The following is a 7,984-nucleotide window of genomic DNA, read 5'->3' as shown; positions in this document are numbered from 1 at the left end:
CAAATATTTGTTATTTTGCCACCACTAGTCAGCAGTACCATTGACGGTGATATAGCCCTTTGTTGATTAGGTGAGGTACCTGGTTCCTCGACCGGAGCAGATAGTTTCACCGGCACTGGCGCATGCTTGGCCCGTAATGACCGTCGCCGTCAACTGCGCTCAGTACCATACCCAGTAACTACGGCACTCCCGGTTGGTTCCTTAATATTAGTGACCAAAATTAAGGAGCCACCGTGGTGCAATGGTTTAGCATGCTCGCTTTGCATACAAAGATTCTGGGGTCCATAAGTGGGTTCACTAAGTGGTTTCAATTCAATTTCGAATTCAGTGTTTAGGATGTGAATTAAAGAAATTTGTAATATTTTGCCAAACAAATAATTTTTATAATTTTTTATGATATTTAGTGAATATTTTCAAAAATTCGAAATATTTCTAAAATGGATTTAGAATTTTTATCGACAAAATTTCAATAATTTTTTCCATTTTATAATTCTTACTCTGTTTTTAATCTATTTGAAACGACAAAAAAGTTAAAATTACCTATTAATAGGTATATACTTGGTCCGTAAGTTCGGCCAGGCCGAATCTTATGTACCCTCCACCATGAATTGCGTAGAAACTTTTACGAAAGACTGTCATTCACAATCGAATTACTTGGGTTGTGGTATCTTAAAACTTCTTAACATCGTTTTCTAAATTGTGAGTTAGTCCATACGTGGTATATAAATATTAGACAAAAAATTCATGTATAGGTAAGTCTACAAATAATTATGAATCGATATGGACTTTTGCACGGTACGTAGAGAGCCAGAATTGAAATATGGGGGCCGCTTATATGGGGGCTATATAGAATTATGAACTTGATATGGAGCAATTTTTGTGTGATTGGGGATCGATTTATCTGAGGGCTATATATAACTATAGACCGATATGAACCTAGTTAGGCATGGTTGTTAACGGCTCCAAAACCAAATCTCGGGATCGGTTTATATGGGAGTGATATGGACCATTGGAGTGATATGGACCTTTTTTGGCATGGTTGTTAAATATCATATACTACCACAACGTTCCAAATTTCAACCAGATCGGATGAATTTTGCTTCTCCAAAAGGCACCGGAGGTCATATCTGGGGATCGGTTTATATGAGGGCTATATATAATTATGGACTAATATGAACCAATTCCTGCATGGCTGTTGGATACCACATTCTAACATCACGTACCAAATTTCAACCGAATCGGAAGAATTTTGCTCTTCCAAAGGTCTCCGGAGGTCAAATCTGGGGATCGGTTCATATGGGGCCTATATATAATTATGGACCGATTTCGACCAATTTTTGCATGGTCATTAGATACCATATATTAAGACCACGTACCAAATTTCAACTGAATCAGATGAATTTTGGTTTTCGAAGAGGCTCCGGAGGTCAAATCTGGTGATCGGTTTATATGGGGGCTATATATAATTATGGACCGATGTGGACCAATTTGTGCTTGGTTATTAGCGACCATATACTAACACCATGTACCAAATTTCAGCCGGATCGGATGAAATTTGCTCCTCTTAGAGGAATCGCAAGCTAAATTTGGGGGTCCATTTATATGGGGGATATACGTTAAAGTGGAGCGATATGGCCCATTTGCAATACCATCCGACCTACATCAATAACAACTATTTCTGTCAAGTTTCAAGTCGATAGCTTGTTTCGTTCAGAAGTTAGCGTGATTTCAACAGACGGACGGACGGATGGACATGCTCAGATCGACTCAGAATTTCATCACGACCCAGAATATATATAATTTATGTGGTCTTAGAGCAATATTTCGATGTGTTACAAGCGGAATGACAAAGTTAATATACCCCCACCCTCCACCATAGGTATAAAAATATAAAAAATTTAATTAAAAGAACTTTCTGTATACACAAAAAAAAATTTCAGATTCAATCACGAAATTAATTGATCCAATTAATTTTTAATTGAAATCTCTTCAATCACAGAAATGATAGTATCAATTAAAAAATTAATTGATGCAATTAAAAAATTAATTGATACTATTATTTTTGTGATTGATTTTTGTTTCAATTAAAAAATTTGTTGAATCAATTAAATTTTTAATTGAATATTTTTTAAAACTCAATTAAAATTTTAATTGGAAAAATTTTCGTGAATTTTTTTTTGTGTGCACCCAGAGAAGGAATATGATCACCTCAAATATGTTTCAAGAGCAAAATGTTATTTGTCGATGGTGACCATGTCATATTTTTATCGCAATGTTATTTTCTAAGAAATTATGTATCTGTTTTCGAAAAGCATTTTATGTTTGGCGAGAAAACAACATTTTTGCGATAAACATGTTACGTGGTCACCATCCAAAAATAACATTTTGCTCTTGAGTAGTTAAAATAAAGAACATCTTTGGGAAGACATTTTTGGAAGTGCTTATAAAGTTGTACCTTTAGAAGAACTTCAAAATTTTTTTACTGAGTTGTAGGTGTAGGTCTTAAAATTCATTTTATAGTGAATGTAAAAAAGGCGCAGCCGATTTAAAGGATATCCTGTTTCTTTTTCATTGATTACTAAATTCTTTACCAAAATAGTTATTTACATCAAAATATTGTATTGCATTCAATTCTGTAAACAAAAATTTAAGAGAAAATATCTGTTATTCTAGTCATATGTTGCTCTTCCATACGAAAAATGCAGTTCTGTTAAAGCACGTGTTTTAGAAACAAAATACAAGCGGCTTTTTTACAGAGCTGTGTTATATAAGCAATTGGAGAGACCCAATTTCTTCATCTGCTCTCACGGCTTACATTACATTTAAATGTAGCTGTCACTGTCATCATCACCACAACATTTTGCCATCTGTGTGATATTTGATGCTGTTGATTTTTGGTCCATGCTCTCTGCTAAGTGTGGCCATTTAACATTTGATGCTAATTCCCCCATTACCCAATGAGAGGTATGTAGGTGTATGTGCTGCTTTGTTGTGGAAGTCGATTGAGAGTGGTAAACATTTGAACGAAGCCAACAAATGACGATGGTAAAGTCGTCTATGATGGGCATGCTGTCGTCTTCGTTTGTAGTGATAATAACGACGATGATGATGATGATGATGATGTTACTCGAACAACCTACCGGAGACAAAGACTTCCTTTTGGTCCAAGGGAAAAAACATTCAGTAATAAAACGAACGTTGACGAACGTGGTTGCATTTAAAACCGTAGCCCGCGACAACTAAAAATTACCCTCAACCAAAAAAAAAAAAAAAATAAACCAAAGGAAGCGGAAGTGCCACATTTGTAGCCAATAAAGTAAAACAAAAGGCAAAAGAGTGCAATCCCTTTTTGTTTTGCAAGTAAAGAAAACCAAAATTATAAAAGAAGATAACGAAATGAGCTATAAATTTCCACTAAAAGTGTAAATACAAATGCAGTAAAATATCAAAATGTTTATCGCCCATATGTAAGAGTGAGTGTCCATTCAATGAATCCATTGTAATCCATTTTTATGAAGTAACAGTGATAATTTTTAGGCCATAAAGTCAATTATGGAGTCAATGAGGGAAAATTGAGCGTTTCACAATCGAGTTTGCCGGCAAATGAAGTAAATTGGGCTATTGATATAAATTTTTACACTGCAAAAAATGTGATTAGCATGCAATATAATGTCTTTAACATAAATTAAATTTAATAAAAAAATAATTGTGTTGAATATTTACAAGTGAGTTTTCCCGGTCATCTGCTGATTACAAATTATAAAAGGTGCGTTTTGATCATTCTTTATAATTTAATGCTTTGCTTCTATATTTCTGGTGATGATGTGTTAATGAATTATTATTAAGATTTCGATATTGCTACATAATAATAAATTGGGAAAATTGCAAGGTATGTGATACTATTTTTAAAACGCTATTAAAGGACTAAGGAAGTAAGGAATACCACCCGAAAGTGGACACCAGGGATATAACAGTCGAAAAGCGACTTTTCGAAATTTTGCAAAAAAAAACTTTTTGACAAATAGACATTTGATAATTTTGAAAAGCGGCTCAAAGTTATCGACATTTGATGTTGGTCAAATTTGACTAAAGGACTTTTAACGAACGAATAGTCGAAAAATCTACATTGGATTTCAAAGGGAATTTGATGCAAACATTTCTACTCTCAAAAAAAATTTACTTGAATTTAAAGATTTTATCTTACCTTAGGTTAGGTTTGCTGGATGTTGCTTCTTTAAAATAAATATAAATATAATAAATTTGTTTTGGGGAGCTTTATCCAGGCCACACTCAAAACACAATGACCCCAATAGGAAGGAACATTTTAGATAATTTGAGAAAATTTTAACTAAACTGTATGACAAACGCAGATGTCACGCAGATTTCACAAAACTAAGTTAATATTTTTCGAAACATTTAAGAAATTTTTTAGACTTAAATATTTTTGTTCATCCAGCAAAAAAATTTGGAAGTTCTTCCAAAGGCACAACTTTAAAAGCACTTCCAGAAGATGCACTCCCAATGATGTTCTTTATTTTAACTACCCAGGAATTTCTTTTAATTCAATTTTTTATAACATGGTTTTTTCCTACTTTTAATGGGTAATTTTAACATTTTATGTTTCAAATAGGTTAAAAAAGAATAAGAATTCATAAAATGGTACAAATCATTTAAATTTTGTTGAAAAAAATGCTAAATCCCATCTGAAAAAATGGTGAATTTTTGAAAATATTTGAGGTCAAACGTTTCCGGCAAGTGTTAGAATCCATTAAAAATTATAAAAATTATTTATTTGACAAAATATTACAGAATTTTTTAATTTACATCCAAAACATTGAATACAGATCACATTTAAAGAAGTGATGCAACTTCAGTGCACCGGCTGTTGAAATTCATCGCTTCTACGTCAATTTTGCAACACTTCCGGATCCAAAAAGAACATTTTCATTACTTTTTTGGCGACACTTTTTTTGCTGGGTTGTTAAGGAAAATTTCGTAGTCTGAAGGCCCCCTAGCTAAGAATTAGTAGACTGAACTTATAGGTTCAATTTATAAAAAATGAATAAAAAATCAGACATCAACATAACTAGACAATTAATTTTTAATAAAGTAACTACCCAGCAAAAAAAGAGCTTCCAAAAAAGTAGTTTGGATCCCCAATCTGTGATCCGGAAGTAGTGCAAACTTGGATCATCTCCAATGAATTTAACATGGGCTTGTCATAGGACGGCAGTACTCCCTTTTTGGATCCTTTGCATTGCTTTAGAAGTTGTGCCCTGGAAGTTAATTTGAATGAAGAAATTTAAAAAGCGAAAAAAAAACAGTTTTTTTCAACCAATTTCACTTTTTTTTATCCATATGTTTTATTACACAATTATTTTCCTATTATCTATTTTTTACAATTTGAAAAACTTTTTCGCTCCGACCAGGGGTTGAACCTGGGTTTGCTGGCACCATAACAGAACGCCTTAGCACACTCAGCCACAAACGCCATTGAACATAAAGCGTCGAAAGGTCAATTCAAATGTTTGTGATATGATCGTAATACGAAACCAAGGAATAACATTCTAATTGCTTCTCGAGATGTTCTTTATTAGTATGAACGAAAAAATAAGAAACGCAGGTTCGAATCCCACAAGCGGCAATTTTTTTATCAAATATTTTTCTAAAAAATTATTTTTTATATCATGAATTGTTGTTATTTTTTATTTTCGGCATATATTTTCGTATAAATATATTTTTTCCATTAAAAATCAACAAAAAAATTTAAAATTCTCGTAATTTGCAAAACGTTCTCAAAAGAACTGCCATGGAAGCGAAAAAGTCAAACGGCACAGGTTCAAATCCCAGCGGGGATGAAATTAATTTTTTTTTTATTATTTTTTTACTTTTTTATTAATTTTCATTTTTTTAGTTTTTTTTATTAGTTTTCTATTTTTTGGTAAAATTTAATTGTCCAAAATTTGCACTTAAAATAGCCTGATTGCGTTTTTTCTAATACTTGTCCACAAGGACTGCATCGGAAGTAGAAAAAAATCATTGGGGGATCCCAAGATGCGCTTTAGAAGCAATGCTTGTGCACTTGTCTAAAAGGACTGCATCGGAAGTGGAAAAAAATCATTGGGGGATTCCACGACGCGCTTTAGAAGAAATGTTTGTGGACTTGTCCAAAAGGACTGCATCAGAAGTTGAAAAAACTCTATGGGGGATTCTGGGATGGGCTTTAAAAGAAATGTTTGTGGAACAACTTCCAATTTTTTTGCTGGGTAATAGTAGTTCCACACATTTTCCCAGCAAAAAAATTAAGAGTTGTTCTAACGGCACAACTTTAAAAGCAAAGAAGTTAATTATTTTAACTACACAGGAAGTTTTTATATCATCAACCATAGGATGGGGGTATATTAATTTTGTCATTCCGTTTGTTACACATCGAAATATTGCTCTAGGACCCCATAAAGTATATATATTCTGGATAGTGGTGAAATTCTGAATCGATCTAAGCATGTCCGTCCGCCCGTCCGTCTGTTGAAATCACGCTAAGTTCCGAACGAAACAAGCTATCGACTTGAAACCTGGCACAAGTAGTTGTTATTGATGTGGGTCGGATGGTTTTGCAAATGGGCCATATCGGACCACTTTTACGTATAGCCCCCATATAAACCGACGCTCAGATTTGTATTGCAGAGCCTCTTGGAGGAGCAAAACTCATCCGATTCGGCTGAAATTTGGTACATAGTGTTAGTATATGGTCTCTAACAACCATGCAAAAATTGGTCCACATATATAATTATGAACCTATGTGGACCAATTTTTGCATGGTTGTTAGAGACCATATACTAACACTATGTACCAAATTTCAGCCGGATCGGGTGAACTTTGCTCTTCTAAGGGGCTCCGGAGTTCAAATCTGGGGATCGGTTTAATATAATTATGGACCGATATGGACCAATTCCTGCGTGTTTGTTAGAGACCATATACTAACACCACGAATCAAATTTCAGCGGGATCGGGTGAATTTTGTTCATCCATGAGGCTCCGGAGGTCAAATCTGGTGATCGGTTTATATGGGGGCTGAAATTTGGTACATAGTGTTCGTATATGGTCTCTAACAACCATGCAAAAATTGGTCCACATAGGTTCATAATTATATATAGCCCCCATATAAACCGATCCCCAGATTTGACCTCCGGAGCCTCATGGTTGAACAAAATTCACCCGATCCGGCTGAAATTTGGTACATAGTGTTAGTATATGGTCTCTAACAACAATGCAAAAATTGGTCCATATCGGTTCATAATTATATATAGCCCCCATATAAACCGATCCCCAGATTTGGCTTGCGGAGCCTCTAAGAGAAACAAAAGTCATCCGATCCGGCTGAAATTTGGTACATGGTGTTAGTATATAGTGTCTCTAACAACCATGCAAAAATTTGTCCATACCGGTCTTAATTATATATATCACCCCTATTTAAACCGATCCCTAGATTTGACCTCTGGATCTCTTGGAGGAGCAAAATACATCCGATCCAGTTGAAATTTGGAACGTGGTGAAATTTGGTACATTGCGCTAGTATATGGCCGCTAACAACCATGCCAAAATTAGTTCATATCGGTCTATAGTTACATATAGCCGATCCCCAAAAATAATCTACCAAAATTTTATTTCTATAGAAAATTTTGTTAAAATTTTATTACTATAGAAAATTTTGTTCACATTTTATTACTAGACAAAATTTTGTCAAGATTTTATTTCTATAGAAAAGTTTGTCAAAATTTTATTGGTATAGAAAATGTTGTCCATATTTTATTACTAAACAAAATTTTGTCAAGATTTTATTTCTATAGAAAATGTTGTCACATTGAATTATATACGTATTTAATCGGTCTTTTTTGTTTAATATATACCCCGTATCTGTATATAAAGACGGTGTAAAGAAGTTTTAAGATACCGTGCCATCGGCAAGTTTTACCGCAACCCAAGT

This window comes from Haematobia irritans, chromosome 2, assembly GCF_050003625.1.
Source record: "Haematobia irritans isolate KBUSLIRL chromosome 2, ASM5000362v1, whole genome shotgun sequence".
NCBI lineage: Eukaryota > Metazoa > Arthropoda > Insecta > Diptera > Muscidae > Haematobia > Haematobia irritans.
The sequence above is the reverse complement of the archived record's forward strand: the minus strand, read 5'-3'. Positions refer to the sequence as shown.